The sequence below is a fragment of the Natator depressus genome, chromosome 21 (genome assembly GCF_965152275.1).
Source record: "Natator depressus isolate rNatDep1 chromosome 21, rNatDep2.hap1, whole genome shotgun sequence".
Taxonomy (NCBI): Eukaryota; Metazoa; Chordata; order Testudines; family Cheloniidae; genus Natator; species Natator depressus.
The window spans coordinates 8,270,709-8,288,440 of record NC_134254.1 but is presented as its reverse complement, the minus strand read 5'-3'; the positions used below and the strand labels follow the sequence as shown (position 1 = coordinate 8,288,440).

General features: G+C 52.1%; 1 protein-coding gene across 5 annotated transcripts in view; it reads left to right on the top strand.

Moving 5' to 3' along the window:
- Nucleotides 1-1,053: 1,053 nt before the first annotated feature.
- The window catches only part of ATP2B4 (ATPase plasma membrane Ca2+ transporting 4), a 104,316-nt gene continuing 87,637 nt past the window's right edge, over nucleotides 1,054-17,732 (top strand). For 3 of the 5 annotated variants that reach the window (XM_074936056.1, XM_074936060.1, XM_074936058.1), the window contains exon 1: nucleotides 1,054-1,616. The gene's annotated coding sequence lies outside the window, so the exon portion shown is untranslated. The remainder of the gene's footprint in view (nucleotides 1,617-17,732) is intronic. The other 2 variants (XM_074936055.1, XM_074936057.1) reach the window with 2 other exon arrangements.

The following is a 17,732-nucleotide window of genomic DNA, read 5'->3' as shown; positions in this document are numbered from 1 at the left end:
ACCTTATTGTATGCCCCCTTTTCCAGATTAATTATGAAAGTGGAACAACACTGGTCCTGGTAAAGATCCTTGGGGGGACCTTGTTATTTACCCCTCTCCATTGTGAAAACTGACTATTTATTCCTATTGTTTCTTATCTTTTAACTAATTACTTCTCTATGAGGAGCTTTCCTCTTATCCCGTGACTGCTTAATTAGCTTAAGTGCTATTGGTGTGGAATCTTGTTAAAGACTTTCTGAAAGTCCAAGTACACTATGTCCACTGGATCATACTTGTCCACATGCTGCTTGACACTCTCAAAGAATGGTAATAGATTGGTGAGGCATAACTTCCCTTTACAAAAGCCATGTTGACTCTTCCCCCAACATATTGTGTTCATCTGTCTGATTCTGTTCTGGACTATAGTTTCAACCAATTTGCCTAGTACTGAAGTTAGACTTTCCAGCCTGTAACTTCCAGGACTGCCTCTGGAGCCTTGGCATTACATCAGCTATTCTCTGGTATGAATTTATTATTTTGTGTGGAGCAGGCTTAAGAGCAACAGAATCAGCTCCATAATTAGTTCTTGTTTTACAAGAAAGCAGGAGGATTTGGTATACAAATTTTGGACTGACTTGTCTCCCCCTGCTTGCAACTCAAATTTTTGGCCAGGGCATGAAATCTCAAAGGTGAAACTGACTAGAAAAAAGTGAAACTGTCCAACCTGAGTGAAAACACACAAGCCAAAGCATCACCACTAATGAAAACTCTGCGCGCCCCCCCCAATATCTTTCAATGACCTCTACACAGGCAAAGCTCCCCTGCACTAATGTCACGGCAGGATCGGGACCCCAGATTCTTAATTTCTTCCGGTGATCTCCCCACCGCTTTCATGCTCAGAAGCCCACCTGGATCTATGAAAGGGGGGCGGGGGGAACTCTCGGAGAAGGGAGAGCTGCCTTTTGCTTCTTCCCCCTTAAAAAAGCAAAGCCGAGAGCCAGCAGCAGCGGGGCTGGGACTGTTGCATGTGAAGCCACCTTAAGAGACTTCCTCCTCCTCCTCCTCTCTGGGATGGGGTGAGGCTGGCTGGGCTAGGCAGTGGCGTTGCCATGACAAGCGTTTTCTTAAGCTAGCGCCGCTCGTGTAGGACTCGCTCCATTTGCAAAGGGCTGGCTCTGAAAACGGGGAGAAGAGGCAAAAACAAACCCAAGCCTCCCCCCCACATCTGCTGATCAGCTTCAGTGCAGAGATCGGTGGGGGGTTGCTGGTTTTCCTTACAGACCTGCAGCGTGAAAGGACAGTGGTCTCTCTCCACCCTCCAAACTTTGGGAAGAGCAAAATCCAGCGAAGTGGAGGGCGGTGGAAAAGGAGGGGCAGAGGGGGTGGAAAAGCGAATCCAGGCGCTTGGGATTTTTTAACCCCTTCCCGTCCATGGAAATCCAGGGGGGTTTCCCTGCCAGCGGAAGACGGGATTACTGGAGGCGGAGGGAAAGCAGCCGCAGTCTATGAATTGATTCCGCCGGGCAAAAGCCATTGATCGCATGGCGCTTCCCCCGCCCGCAGCCTGAAGCGCCGGAGCAGCTGGGCGGGTTGTAACCTCGGGCTGGAGGAACCTCGCCTCCCGAGCCAGGAGCGCGGTAAGTGGTTTGTCCTGTTGGGCTGGTAGCCCTTCGCCTCCCGCTTCCCCGGTGCATGGAGCTGCTGCTCCACGCGGGGTCAGGGGCTGGGATTTCTCCCGGGGGGGGGGGGGGGTTTCCTCTCTGGCCGAGGAACAGGCACCGAATGGAAACCTGTTGCAAACCTGTATTCCGTGCCTGTGTCTCTCCCGGCTCCGGCGCTACTTGTCCGCAGAGCGAAAGGAGGCAGAAGAGAGGATCACCCGGGCCTGGGGGGGGGACGGGGGACGGGACACAGGGAGGTGGTGAGGGCTGGAAACAGGGGGGGGCTGGAAAGCAGAGGGGTGGATGTGTGCCCCCCTCTCTCTCCCTCTCTCAAATCGCTGGTTGCAGCAACACGAACAAGATCTTTTGGGCGGGGGGGGGGGGGGGGGATTTCCTTTCTCCACGGAAATCCAAGCCGGTGACTCGCCCTGGCCATGCTTGCAAAAAAAACAGCCCTTGGGAGTTTGCAACCTATAATTAGCTGTGGAAAATTCAGGGAGTTCCCTTAAGTGGAGCTGGGTCTAAAACCGAGAGAAATGCACTGTTGTCTGAGGGGGGGGGGGTGTTTCCTAGGAGAAAATACCCGGGGGGGGGCCGGCGGGGAAGGAATATTTGTAAAATGGAAATAAGTTTGGTGCTTGTATGTGTTTAATCAGGCGAGGAGCGTGACCGTGCTGCTTACTGGCTGGGTTGGCTGACTTTGATCAGAGGCAGGGTTGCTGGAACAATTTGTATACTGTGTGTGTGGGGGGTGGCCCTGAGAGCCATTGAACCAAACTGTAAACCCTGGATATGATGGAAACCACAAACCACTTCAAGCCAGGGGGTGTGGTAGCACCTAGGATCAGGGGAACTTGCATTTTTATGGGGGGGGGGGTGGGGAAGACATCAAGCAGAAGCCTATTCCTCACCCTTGTGTCCTAGGCTTATTGTTTCTTGTCCCAATTTTCTCTCCCTCTCCTTTGGTCCTGATGGCTTGGTTTTTTTTGGCAGGGTGGGTGGGTGGGGGGGACTTTTTCCCCTGGCTCCCTGGACTCAGGTTTGATCGTCTGATGCAGCAGTGTTTTCTTGTGCATTTTTCCACCCTCAATGTTTCCTCTACCTTTCCCTCCTTCCACCAGGCAGGGAGACGGGTAGTGGTGCTGAATTCCTCTGCGAAGGAATCCATGCCAGTGTGGAAGATTTCTCAAAGGAGAACTGGGTGGTGGAAGAGTAGTGCCTGCTATCAAGCCTGGCACTGTGGAATAACCGATTGCTTAGACAGTGAAACAACCAGTGTGTAATTCTGCGTACCTGCATGTGGGTGCCTGTCTGGCTGTAGCAGACTGCAAGTTCTCTGGGGCAGGGACTGTCTCTGGCTGTGGGCACTGGAAGTCTGAGCCTGGCTGGGGCCTCTGGGCACTATGGCATTATAAATAAGGGGTGTGTGTGTGTGTTCAGCATGCTAGGCTCTAATACAGTGACATGCTGCTTTATTGCTCCGGTGCACAATGCCGGGTCCGTCACCCCTACCGTTGAGCCTGGCTTCATTTGAAAAGGGGAAGCTCATTTCCCCAGTCCTGCCTCTCCTAACCCCCACCCACTGGGAGGGCTGCCAGGTCTGCAGAGGGTTGGGGGAAAGGCCAACTAATTGGGTGGGGCGCAGGGGGATGGGGTCGAACATTTTGCTCCCCTAAGGGACCCACCAGTGTCTAGTCTATAGGGGGATTTGCCAGGGGAGCAAGAGGACACAGTGGTCTGGCTGGGATGTTGGGCTAGGAACATGTGCTCCCAGGGTGCTCTGGCTGCTAGGGAGGGTGTCAGCGGGTCCTACCACTGCAGAGTTCATTCATCAGGGAGATGGCTGGGGGCACTGTGTGGAGGTGGGGGGGGCTGCTTTCCCTCCCTGCTCACACACGATCCCTGCATGGCGCAGCCTGGCCTGCTCTGGTGCAGTGGGTGGGGTGGGGGATGCTTTTAAGGAACAAACAGGTCAGGGGAGGGGGGCTCAGCCAGGAGTGAGCAGGTTGCCCCACCTCTTCGCAAGAGAGGGGGTGCAATGAACGATGGGCATGAGGAGGCCAGGATGGAATGGGTGGAGGGAGAGGCTGTTGCCTTCAGCCCCCCAAAGCCAAGCAGGAATTGCATACTGTGGGGCACAGAGGAGGGGCATAATGGGCCAGCTCAGACCACCTAACTGGCCCAGCCTGATTTCCAACAGGTGCCAAGATCTGGCTTAGCTCTCCCTTCAGACTGTTGGGGTGCTGCCTCTTTGCTCCCCTTGGATCTCCAATGGGGGGCTGTGGGCAGGGTTCCATCCCAGGGGGACACCAGCAATCACTAAGGGGAGGGAGTGTGGGGCCCATGCTGGTAGCAGAGCTAAATTATTCCACTGGGGGTGAGATACAGACAGATGTGGCTTCAAGGGGCACACCCCTCCTTTATTCCTCTCAATGGAGAGGATCCCACCCTTGCAGCAGGGCACTCCAGGACCCCCAGGCTGGCTGGGTTCAAGCCCTGCAGTCTGACCCCACTGATCCATTGTGCTGGAGTGGGTGGATACCTACAGCAGATGGGCATGGAATTGAAGGAGCCTCCCCCTGGCCTGCACCCACAGGCAATCCTGATTGACTCCCAGCCAGCCTTGTGGCAGGTGGCTAGGAAGAAAACTCTAGCGGGGGAGACTCCCGTCTGTTACTACACCTCTCCTTGGGAGAGCTGCAGTCGTAAACCTCTCTGGTGGCTGCTGCTTGGTGTCTGGGTGAGTCTCCCTGACCTTGTTAGCCCGCTCTCGGGGGTCACAGGGAGCATCACCCTCTGGATTCCCCCACGTCCCCTTGTTGCTCAGGAGGGGTCACACATATGTCTTATGTGGGGTGGCCGGCTGCATGCAGCTGCAGGATAGGATAAGTGCATTAGACTACATGGGATGGGCAGTGTGCATCTTTCCCCTCTGGAGTGCTAGGCCTGAGCAATCCTGCTTCAGGCGCCAGTGAGAAGAGGTTCTCGCAATCTCGGCTGGGTGATGTTGACCCATGTGGAATAGAACCATCGGCACTGTTGCTGGTCTCTGCTGGGGAAGGGTCAAAATAGCTGTGGGGTGCGGGCTGCAGGTTGGGATTGAGGAGCACTGTCTGGCAGGGCTGTGTGGGAGTCCAGGACTGAAAGAGTGGGGGGGAGCATCAGGGGTGCTGCAGGGCAGCAAGCACTGAGGTGCCCTGGTAGGGCTGCGTGAGCACTCGGCTCCGGAACAGACAGGGATGTCAAGTGTATTGGGAGAACAAAGCTGGAGCAGCACAGGGTAGAAATGCAGGCGGGTGGGTGGACGAGCCAGTCCTGGACTGGCAGGATGTTTCAGGGTGGGATTGTGGTGCGTTGGCAGCGCTTTATGGGGGCAGTTTGCGCCGCGCCATGCCTGGCGCTATCGTTCCCTCCCTCCTGTCTATTCCCATCCATCAGATCAAATCAAAATAAAAAATAAGCAAATAAAGCAGAAGGAGAAGCTGGACTGCAGCCCACGCGGCCGGCAGACAAATGACTGGGAATAAGTGCTCTTCCGGCTCTTATCTCTCTCCCCTCTCTGCCCCAGCACCCTTTTTGCTGCTTGGTTCTGTGCTCTGTAGCTTTGGAGCATTCTTCTGTCACACTGAGCATCTGGTTTGAATCTGCATGCTTTGTGGAGTGATGCTGCTTGTTACACAGCTGGGAGGAATGTGCAGTAGGCGGGAGGGCCCCCCTGTGCTCAGTTCACAGGCTCACTAACCTGCCCCAACGCTTTCACTTGAGGGTGATGCTGAGGGTCTCCCTGCAGCTCAAAGGATTACAGGGAGCTTCTGTGGGGGAGGCTGAAATCTGGGTGGCCCCTTCCTGCTTGGCAGAGACCAATTCAGGCCAGAATTGAAAGTAAAGGGGAAGGGCATGGGAGCTGGTACAACGGGTTATTGTCCTGGTATCTCTGGGGCACTGGGTTTGTATGGGGCTTGGATCATAAACAACATAGTTTGGTAAAGTTGATGGGATTTTTGTCTCCAATGCAACACACCACATTAGAGTACACCATGATGGTCAAGAGTCTGACAGAGAGGCATCCTTGTGGGTGAGTGGGGCTACAGGCTGGCAGTGAGGTGGATCACCAGAGCTTGGGACTGGAATAGTAGGGAGCTCCCTCAGGATTGAGGGGTGTTGGTAGAGGGGTGTGGGGAGCCTGGGGTTGGAACAGCAGTGGGGGAGGTCTGGGTCAGGCTCGAGATGCATCGACAGAGTATTGGGGGGGAGCCCAGGGCTGGAATGCAAATGGGGTGGAGGGTCAGGGTGGAGGCCCCTCAGCACAGGCAGGAGGACCAGGGCAGGAGTGGGGTGTGGTGGCAGAGGTGTCAGTGTTTTGCAGGCTGCCTCTGCTCTGCCTGGCTCCAATCAGTGCCCTCAATCCTTCACTTCTCTGAGCACTGAAATGCACCTAAATATTGAATAACGAGAGAGGCTGACAGCCCCGCTGCCCTCACATCCCAGTCAGAAGCAGTGGCACAAAACTCCCTTTCAGTGCCAGCGGCCAGTGAGGTGCTGCTGTGACCTCTGACTTGGCTGCTGGGTGACTCCCCCCAGGGAGTTGCAAGGTAAGATCCAGGAAAGGGATGATTTGGGTGTGGGAGGTGGCGGGGGCAGGACTGCACCATCTCTGGGCCTTGCCTTGGGAGGTGTGGGGTGATTGTGGGTTTCTTTCCTGGTCTGCTGCTGGCTTGTTGGAGGCCGTGCATAGGGAATCCTCTCAGCTCCTGTAGAGAGTCTGACAACCCTGGAGCCTTTCCTGGGCCTCTGTTCAAAACTGAGTTCTCCATAGGGCACCTGTCACCAGGGTTTATGGGTGTTGGTTTGTGGCAGGTAGAAGAACCTTCCACTTGGTTTCCCCCAAGTGAACAGCCCAGCTGTGCCAGTGTTGGCATGAAAGGTGCCCAGTCTGTCTAGTGAGGAGGGGGCTTTTGCTGTCTGCTGGACATGCTCTTGGCATGACTGCCCAGAACTGAGCAGGGAAATGCCCTGCCAGGCTGCTGCACTCTGGGTGGAGTGGTGAGAGGCAGCAGACTGACCACTTTGGAGATCAGGCCTCTGCATCCATGGAGCAGTGGCAGGGTGAGTGTCCCCTGGGCTCTGAGCTGGAGGCCCTGCCCCACTCCCCAGGGCAGTTCCACATCCAGTCTGATCCAGGCAGTGATGCCCCTGCTGAGGCTGCAGTGTTGTGATGTGGGCACCAGTCTGGCTAGATCTGCACTAATACCCCTGCTGGGAGCACTCCTGGGGGAAGGTGTGGGGATTGGGGGAGGGCTTTGATGGCAGCAGGAAGGGACGAGGGTTACTTGGTGATGCCGAGAGCCAGACAGACCTTCCCTTCCCATTCCAGACTGAACGTGGGTCCTTCCAAGTGGGAATTCCCTGCCCTCTATTAGCCTGTAAATCCACGGGTCTTGCTGCAGATCTGCCTGTTGTCAGCATGCCCAGGGACTTGTCTGTCCCAGGCAACCCAAAGGTCCCACCAGGGCTGCTATTGTAGCAGCATTGGGAGTCCTAGTGCAGACAGGTCGCGGGCACCCATTGGGTCCTCGAGACCTGCATCAAGCAGGTGACTGAGGCTCCAGGGCCTGTTCTACACTAGCCCTCCTGCTGACAAAGGCAGCGGGAGATTTGAGTGGAGGAAGGACTCCTGTAGCCGCAGCAGAGGAGAGCGAAGCCAGTGTGCAGGAGAAGGCAGGGAGGGGCTGCACTATTGTCCTCTTGCTAGGAAGAAGCTGGGTGGCACATCTGCTGTGACCAGAGCTCGCTCCTACTCTTCCTCCCTAGGAGTGCAGTTCCCAGAGGCCCTAGGCTGCCTGCACTAGATGAGCCTTCTCCACGTTTTGTGTTGGCCTAGCCCCATGCACAGGAGCAACTGCAGGCATCCTCATGGCTCTGGTCTAGTGACCAGATAGCAAATGCAAAAAATCTGGATGGGGTGGGGAGTAATAGGCACCTATATAAGAGCCCCAAATATCAGGACTGTCACCCTACTCTGTGCCTACCTTGTCCTCCCACCCACCTCTGCCTGTTTTGGATAGCTTGACCCGGGGGGCAGGGGCTGTCGTCTGTCCCTTGTCTATAGAACACCTAGCCCCTTGGGGGCCTGATTCCAAAAGTGGTACTCTTGTGTGACTAACTCTGCCATCCAAGCCATGTGGGAGCAGCTGGCCAATGCACCCGCAGCTGCTACCATATTGTGTACTCGCATGTCCCCCAGTGGCCCCACCTGTGATGGCAGCAATGTGGTGGTGACAGCAGCGGGGAAATGTAGCCTGGACTAGGCCTGTTCGGTTTCTCTGGTGTCTGCCTTTTCCTCCTCCTCCTCCCCCTGCTCACCTCACATCTGAATGAACGGAGGGAAGGGGGTGCTGTACATCTCTCTGGGGACCTGGGATGGGGACATCTTTGGAGAGGACGTATGGGCTGGCTGCATCTAATCCTGCTGCCTCCTAGGTAGGGCCTTGCTGCACTCAGCAATATCCTCAACTCGGCCATCAGGGTAGCAGCACTGGTCTTGTGGGGGGCCCAAAGCACTGACAGATGTGCAGGGGTTTGCACTGATTGGACTAGTCAGAAATTGTTACTCATCAAGACCCCCTGAACGCCATCATCTGCACTAAGGGTCAGTACTGTTGCACAGACACCAGTTATTGGCTCAGGTCTATCCCTGAGCATACTCAAGACCTGTATCTGCTTGAGTAGGAGGCAGGTTTGGGGGAGCAAAGCTTCTTTGACCCCATTTTCCTTCTGCTCCACTGGGCTCAAGAAGGCTGTTTCTCTTTGGGCCTGTCAACTACAAAATAAGATTTGTACTGGGGCCTCCCAGACACCATGAGGTTTCTGGTTAACCTTGCCAATGTGAGCCTAACAGTGTTTCTCATCCGTGCTCCAGCCCCAGGCTCTCCATAGCTGGGATGCTATTAGGGGAGATGATTACATCCCATTTACTGAGCTGTTTCAGAGTAGCAGCCGTGTTAGTCTGTATTCGCAAAAAGAAAAGGAGTACTTGTGGCACCTTAATTTATTGAGCATAAGCTTCCGTGAGCTACAGCTCACTTCATCGGATGCATACTGTGGAAACTGCAGAAGACATTATATACACAGACCATGAAACAATACCTCCTCCCACCCCGATCTTGACAGCACTGGGGAGCTTCTGTTTTGTAACAGCGTCCCCTAGCAGGCTTGCCCAGTGATGGCCTTCCACTCCCTGTCGCTCCATTTTGTGTGATTTCCTGTGCACCCATCTGTCCTTCCTCCATGTTTTCTCTTCCTTCTCTTCTCATGTCTCCTGTCTCTTGTACACAGCCCTGGGAAGGGCCAACCGGGACTGCAGTATGTCTGGACAAATGCTGCTCCTCCTAGCCGGGGAAGGCTGCCCTCCACTCTTCCATGTACCTACATAGCTCTAGGAATGTTAGCTGCTGAGGGTAGGTTCAGATAAAGGAAGCTGGGGCTAAATCTCCTTGCAGGTTGCGGAGGAGGAGAACCAATACAGAGGCCCAACTTCACTGTTTCTCCGCCCTGGGTGGATCTAGCGGCTCTGGCTGAACTTGTTACATGCTGCATCAACAAAGCTGTTGAGGTTGTTTTTATGTTTTGGCACAAGAAGGCACGCGAGAGGGAGCAGGGTGGCGAGGGATTGGTACCTGCTTGGTGAGTTTCCCCTGCTAAGGATTCTAAGGTAACTCCAAGTAATAGAACAGATTCCCAGGGCCAACCTCCCTGACCGGAAACTGCCATTTAAATACAATGAATGCACCCTCCTTTGGGAATTCCTGGGCTGGGGGAAGAATTTCCTTCCCCATAGATCTCGCCCCAGCCTGATGATGATAATACAGGAGTGCCTTGAGGCTCCAATGGAGATTGCATAGCACCCAGTGCAATGGGCCCCAAACACAAAGCAAGATTCGTTTCTGGCCCAATGAAGAGACGGTAGCTCAGGCTTCAATATAGGCTAGCTGCCTGAGTAATTGGCTTGTCCAGGACCCTGGACTGGCTTGTGCAGCCTACTCTGCTGCAGCTTTACTGCTCTTGCGCTACTAGATCAAAGCCACTCAGGTAGGTCCACACCTGCTGCCATCACACTTCCAACTGCAGTGTAGACATGCCCAAGGTGGCTCGGAATCTGCCAGAGCTGGGAACTGAACCCACTTCACTTCCGTCCCAGTCCAGTGCCTTGGGCACAAAACAGCCTTCCTCACCTCTGTTTTCTCTCCTTGCCATTCGTGCTCCTGTACTTCCTAGCAGGGTTTGCCACTGATGTTGTTGGTACCAGTACCTGAAGTGCTGAGATGCTCCTTCACAGAAGCTGTCCTTAATAGACCTAATGGATGATCTGTCCCCTTGGAGGTGGTGGTGGTAGTGATGTCTGATAGTTACACAGCATGTCATTCTGAAGGTCCTGAATAGAGCTGGTCCAAAAACCAGAACAATTCCTGAAATTTCAAAGCTGCTTCAATTTGCAGGGTTCAAAGGGAACCATTCCCAAGCCCAGATTTCCTTTAAATGTCTTTTTTTCAATCCAGTTTAGTTTCAATGCTTTCTAGATCAGTGCTTGTACTGCAGATTGTGCATGGGAGGAGCTGGGGATGGCACGAGGAAGAAAGGGTGTAGACTGCACGTGGTGGGGAAGAGGGGGTGCAGATTTCATATGTTGGGAGCCAGGGGGAATAGGAGGTTCAAAGTGCACATGCTAAGGACCTGTGGGATGGGAGAAAGGGGTTCAGATGGCAGCTGGGGAGGGCAGGAATGTAGGGGATGGGAAAGAGGGGTACTTACCCCAAGGATGGGGAGAACACTGAGTGGGTAACACTGTCTCCCAGCAGGAGTGGGGCTGTCCTGTTGTGCTGGAGGTGGAGGGGGTCGATCAGAGAACATCTGAAGATGGCACATAGTGGTCCCAGGATGCTCTTAGCCTGCCCAAAGTCTGTAGTTCACCAAACACCCTTGGCCAGTCGCAGGCTATCTGCAGCGGCCTCTGGTGTTTACCCAGGTGGGGTGCTTGGATCAGGATGCAGCGTCCCAGTTGCAGGTCCTGTCTCAGTGTTTTCCCTCCGTTCCAACTGGCTGCAGCAGCTCTGTTCCCTGGCATCCCCTGCCAGGGCTTTCTGAGGCTGAACTCCTAAAACATCTGACTTTGATGCTGTTTTAATTAGTTGCTTTTGGCTTTAATGTGTGGGGATAACCATTTCCATAGACTTATAAACCTGCCCCTCTATTTGTTTTTCTTTAATCAAGGCTTTTTTGCAGTGGGCAAAGGCTTGATGCACAATACATCAGCAGTTTGCTCTGTGTGGTATGACAGTCACCCCTGGACAATGGCGGATTAAATACTGAAGGTGATAATACTTTGCCTTCTGCAGCACCCTCTGTCTGAGAATTGCATGTCTCTTGATAGACAAGAATGAGTTAAGCCTCAGCCTTGTGCATAGGGAGTCAGTGCTCTGTTATACAAATGGGGAAACTGAGGGACAGAGCAGGGAAGTGACTTGCCCAAAGTCTCGCAGCAGGTCAGTGGCAGAGCTGGGAAGAGAACCCAGGTCTCAGTAGATCCTAATACCATCCTCCTGGCCAATTCTTCAGTCCTGTGCTAGGGAGTGAATGGAAAGGAGGTGTAGCCGTGGTCCCCCTGTGCCTCAGTTTCCCACCTGTAAGATGAGGAGGCTGCTGCTCCACCTCCCATGCAGGTGGGATTGGGTTGCAGGGGTGGGTTGATAGTATTTGTAATGGACTTTGCAGATGGAAATGCTAAGGAGTATTGTTATTCCATACACTAATGAATGTCAAAACCAATCATCTACCTGCTGATCCCTGGAATCCACTCCTGACCCACCTGTAACTCAAGTGACCCGCATGTGGATGAGATGCAAGCCTGGGGCCATAAGACTGCAGATGTCAGATCAGGGCTTGCAGGCAATTCTGGGAGCCCTTCACCACTGAAGGGGTCCTAGGGCTGAGTTGGGACTCCATTTGGGCCCTTGCTGTCAGTCCTTTGATAGCAGCTGGCTATGGGGAGTGGGCAGGCCTCCTCGGCCTGTGTGGAGAGCACAACACTGGGACTCTGGACACATGGCTCTTCTGCTGACTTTGGGCGAGTTGCTTCCTCCCTCTCTCTTTTTCCCTCACACTTTTGCCAGTCTGGTCTGTTTAGACTGTAAGCTATTTGGGGCAGGGATTGTCTCCTGCTATGTATATGCACAGTGCCAAGCACAGTGGGGCCCTGTTCTCTGCATAGGTGCTATTGTAAATCAAATCAAGCGCCTTGTTTCCAGAATGAAGGCAAATCCCGTTACTCCAAGAACAAATCCCAGCTGACATCAGGAGAGGGTGGATGGCTTAGCACCTTCCTGTAATCAAATTACCTTACCATGTGGAAGATCCATTTAGAGAAGTTGAACTCCACCCCAAACTGGAATAATCACTAACTTGGCTACTTTGAGATGCTTTGGAAGCCGTGGGTTATTCCACCTGCACTTGAGCACAGTGCCTGGATAGGCCTGTCTGTACCAAATAGCCCAGGCTTGAAGGCAACTGTGCGGGCATCCTATCAACATCCCCTTCCTACCCCTGAAACTCACCGCTGTGATGGGTGCAAGTGGCTATAAGTTTTGTCCTCCCCATGTTGGTGCGTCAGCTGGGAGCCTGAGCGGGAACAGCTGTCAAAGCTCCTTACCATTTCTGAATTCTTAATTTGGGAGATGATTTCATGTTTCCCTGCGTCTCTTGCTTGGAGCACATGCTCAGAAGCGTGGAGTGTGGGTTGGTTTTTCAGGGAGATTGAGCTACACCTTCCAAGGGGCTATGCTGATTTACACCAGCTGAAATCAAGCTGAGGATTTGGTCCACTGACCCCATTCTGTGCTGATGGGGCAGGGGACCTCTGAGTGGTGAATGTGTATGGCACAGATGAGTCTGTTCGTTCTTGGCAATCGGGGGATCTTTGGGGTATGTCTCCACAGCTGACAGCACTTTAACAGGGCTGTGTAGTCGCGGCTCCAGCACTGGGGGAGAGCTCTCCCAGCTCTGTAATAAAACCACCTCTGCGAGGGGAATAGCTCCCAGCCCTGGTGCACTGTCTACACGGCTGCTTTACAGCCCTGAAACGTGCAGCGCTTGGGTGTTTTTTCACACCCCTGAGCGGAGAAAGTTTCAGCGCTGTAAAGTGGCCGTGTAGACAAGGCCTTAGAAATGCAGGGCTGGAAGGGACCTTGAGAGGTCCTCTAGTCCAGCCCCCTGCGCTGAGACAAGACCAAGTAAACCTGGACGTCCCGGACGTGTTTGTCCAGCCTGTTACTAAAAACATCAAATGATGGGGATTCTACAACCTCCCTTGGAAGCCTATTCCACAGCTTGACTATCTCTATAGTAAGAATTTTTCATAATATCTAACCTAAATCTCTTGCTGCAGATTAAGCTCATTGCTACTTGTCCTATCTTCAGCAGACACGGAGAACAACTGATCCCTGGGCTCTTTATTACAGCCCTTGAGACTAACTATGCCCAGTTGTCTGAACCTTTTCTCACATAAAACCTGACCTAAACCCTTTGTCCGTCTTTCCTAAAGTGTGACACCCAGAACTGGAGCCAATACTCCAGCAGGCAAATAACCCCCAACTGCATCTACAGCCAGCGTGGGACAGTGCTTCTCGAACTCCTCTTTGTAACTCTGCTCAGGCCTGTTCTGCCAGGGCTGTTCAAGGCTTTTGCAATTGTTTACTACAGCAGCTCCACTGGGCTGAACATTGTACAGGTACACAGGGGAATGTCTGCCTGGAAGAGCTTATGATCAGAACAGAAAAGACAGACCAGGTCGGAGAAAGGAAGGATTTTTACAGACAAGACCTAAATTTAAGTGAGTTCCCGAGTTTGTCCAGGAAGTTTATGGCAGTGCTAGGAATCAAACCCTGATCTTGAGTCCCGGGCCAGTGCCTTAAACACAAGACCAGCCTTCACCCCTCTCAGAATGGGGTTCCTCTGCTTTCTCTGGGGAGTGGTGCGTTTAGTCCCCAGGGCTGCCAATAATGTGTAGTGGAGGAATCTGAGTGGGACTAGAGATGCTGCTACATACAGACTGGTTCCTAGGCCCACTCTGTGCCCTCAAGTTGGGGGAAGTGGTAATAGGGAGCAGCATTTCTTAAACCTCCTTCCTTGCCCAGGATCAGAACAGAGATCTGCTCACTGGTGCTTTGATTCCCAAGTCTGAGAAGAAGCCTACTGGCCCTTGGAATGATGAGACTTTGTATGTGTTATGAGAGCCCCAGCCCTGGAGCTGCATGTGGGGGGCTTGGTAGAGAATCTGAAAAGCCAGGGAGGGGCTGGAGGAGGTGGGAACCCCAGTGTGTTGGCAAGGGACCCTGGATTTCCTTCCCATCTCCTGGGCGTTTGGGTCTGAACTAAAGTGTGTGCTTGCAGCTTAAAGGCCCAGCAGTGACTCCTGAGTGACCTTTGCTCTTTCTTTGAGCACAACTTGAATCTAGCGATCAGATTTTCAGGTCTGTCTCAGATTTCAGCCAGAAGGTGCCTGACTTTGCAGAACAAGCTTTCCTGGGAGACATGTTAAGGACCCCACTGTAACTGAGGCTTTACTGTCCCCGTGTCCCATGGATATAAATGACAGGCCCCTTTCCTCTGCCTCTTCCCAATCACCCCCATGCTTCTCTGCACTGACTGCCATCTGTCCCATTAACCCCAGTTGTATCCATGTTCCCCACTCACCTGTCTCTCATTTGCCGATGCAGCTTGCTGACATCAAATGCCGAAATCTCAGTTTTGAGCTCTGGCAAACTTTTCACTCTTCCCCACAACACCTGTTTCCTCTTCTACCATCTCATCACTGCAAGAGACTTAAAATCGTTTAGTGTTTAACTATCCTGCCCCTTGTATGTGCAGTGCACCTCAGCCTGTGCTGGTCTCTCATCTCTCCCTGGCACTAACTACTGAAAGCAATCCTTGGATTGACTTAACATTTAGCTGTTGTGGGCAAATCCGGGGCCTGCCAAGAGGATGCCATTAAACTTGGGTCAAGAAAAGTTACTCGCCTAGAGCCTGATCCCTCTCTTGTGCATGCTAGTGTAAATCAGCAGTAACTCCACTGTAGCCACTGGAGCAAAACCGCTGCAAGGGAGAGAAGAGATGGCCCCTGCTGTGTGCTTTCTCGCTGTGCTTTGCATTTAGCTTCCTATAGAGAAGAACCAGAACCCCAGACCTGAAGTTTCTGATCTGCACTGTCTGACCACTTATGCTGGACTCCCCCCCCCCCGCTTAGACTCATTCCATCTTAACCACATAGCCAGAAAAGAATTCCCTAGCCACTGGGGTAACTAGTCAAGTTCCAAATTGTAATTAACACCTCTCCTGCGGCCAGTAAGATCTCCAGGGCAGGGACTCTTGTTTTTCACACTGGAAAGGATGATGGGTATTCATGGGCTCTGTATAACTTTGGGTTGTAAGCTCCTCAGGGCAGGCTCTTGTACATCTGTAATGCTCCTGGCAAACCCCTGCCACTAGATATGGCAGTTTAATGTAGGATCTGCTCTTAAAATGTGTCTGCACTAGTCTAATCATCTCCATGATGCCAAATGCAATTTGCTCTGTTCATAAGTTTAAAAAAAAGCCTTGTTTGTCTTTTTCCTAATCGCCAGCCCTGCAAACTCACCCTGGGATCTGAGCATCAAGCTGGGTTCTTTTGTGCCTCATGGGCTCATAACCAGTAATAATTTTGCAAGTGGAACTTAGTTAATAATTCTCTGACTCCATGATTAATCTTTGAATTCTGTAGCCTATACAGATGTGTGACACAGATTAGAATTGAGCTTGCACACCCGTAGATGGTTTTTTTTAACCCTAGCACCTAGGAACTTCAGATATGGATCAGAACCCATTATGCTAGGCACTACAAACCTGCAACAAGAAGACAGTCCTGCCCCAAAGAACTTGCAACTGAAGAGTAAGACATGACAAATAGATATGGACAGATGGGGGTGTATTGGCCAGCATGGACTCAGTGCACTACTGTTCTAATGGCTCTCAAGTTGTTAGAGGCATGTTGGCAAAGGGGGATTTTTAAGGAGGCATCTGAAGAACAGTGAAGTGGTTTTGTGGATGTTTAGAGCTCCTCCCAAGTGTGAGGGGCAGCATGAGAGCATGAAAGCTGGTTTGCAAACATAAGTGGGCAATGGCAGCTGGCATCATGGGCCGATGGGAGTGGACATTTTGATAGTGAATGAGAGATGATGGGCAGAGTGGCAATAGTCCATGAAGGGCCTTGAAAGAGAAGTCCAGTTGCTTCTGTGGGATGAGCTAGAGAAGGGTAGCCAGTAGGGGGAAGCACAGCTGTTGGCTCTGCAGTGCTAACAGGAATTAAAAATATTCATGCCACTAAAGAATGTCTTATAAGGCACTGAACTGGGATTTGGAAATCTTGGTTCAACTCCTGCCTCTGCCACAGATTCCATGTATGGCCTTGGGCAAGTCTCTTCCTCTCTATCTGTACAATAGTGCTAATAATACTCTGTACCTCACAGGGTTGCTGTTCAGATAAACTGATATTTGTTCATACTGTACAGGGCCATATAAGACCTTTAGAGTGCTGAGCAAGAAAAGACCTATACAGTAAGAATCCTTTTTTAACATTTTTTCCATGACCACATAGTCATGTGACAGCCAAATGCTACACACACTTTCCAAGAACTCTATAAAAATGGAGTCTCCTTTTAAACGAGCAAGCAAGGGCCAGCTTTTCAGTGACATGCATTTTGAGACACATGCTGCTTTTATTGCCTGTGTGCTTTTGAAACTTTGAACCTACAAATATAACTTGGCCAAATCTCCCTTCATAAGGGCTTTAGCCAAAGCGGTGACGCTGGCAGAAGTGATGAGGTGAAACAGAGCTCACTCAGGTTAGCACCACAATTAGCCTGTAAAGAGGAGCATAGCTCTGTGCCCACTCTTCTGAGAGGAGGGGCTAGAATAACCATATCTGAAAAGCTGGTAGAATGGCTCCTGTAATCAGACCATGTTTTGGGTCATGCCTTGGAAAATGTACACTTTTTGGAAGGGACGACTGATGTTTAGGTGCCCAGCTAGAGACTCCTTGAGAGGTTATTTTCAGGGTGAAGGGGTTAGTGCTTTCAGAAAAATCAAATTTCCTTTTAAATGTCTCCACTTGGGTATCCATTTTGGGTGCCTCCATTTTTGGACAATTCAGGCTGTACAAATCAATACATAACCCTTAGTGCGTGTGTCTATATACATGAGCATGCACATGCATATTCTGATGGGTACCACATCTCCTGGTGAAGGAGAGGGCAAAATTTAAAGGAGGCATGTCAATGTTAGAAAACAGTGGGATCTGTTGGGACTGAAGAAGTTAGCCGAGAACATACTTAGAGGAGGAGTTGAAAGTCACAGGCTTCTATACTCATGGGGAACTTTACTTACCCAGACATCTGCTGGGTGACAAATGCAGTTAAACATGGCTCATGGGGTGGGGATTCTTATATGCCTGCCTCACCCTGCCACCAACCCAATTAACAGCATTGTTCGAGGGCAGAGGATGGAATGAGCCTTGGTGACTGGACTTTCTCCTTGCCCCTAGGACTGGTCCCTTCAAGTCAGGGCTGAGTCATGTTGGCCAGCTGTAGGGTGGAGGGAAAAAGTTAGCCTTGTCACTGTTCGTGGTGGATCTGCTGCTCTGTGGGGAACCGAAGGCCTTCAGTCCCCGGGGGTCTCTGTACAGCACCTTCCACCAGTCCCCAAAGCTGCTTAAAAACCTCCTTGAAAGGGAGTTGAATCTTTGTGGAAAGTGCCCTGGAGGATGCTATTTTGGGGGGATGTGGGCTTGCCAGCATGCCTTGAAACTGGCATGGACCATCAGTAGCATCTGGAGGGTAAGTCGGCCTCTGGCCTTCCCTTGGAAGAGCATGACTAATACTTAGTCTTGCCGTGAGTGCAGGGGACTGGACTAGATGACCTCTCGAGGTCCCTTCCAGTCCTACGATGCTATGGTGGTGATAGTGTCCCACCGGGCAGTGTTATGGGGGTTCAATGCCCACAACTGGCGCC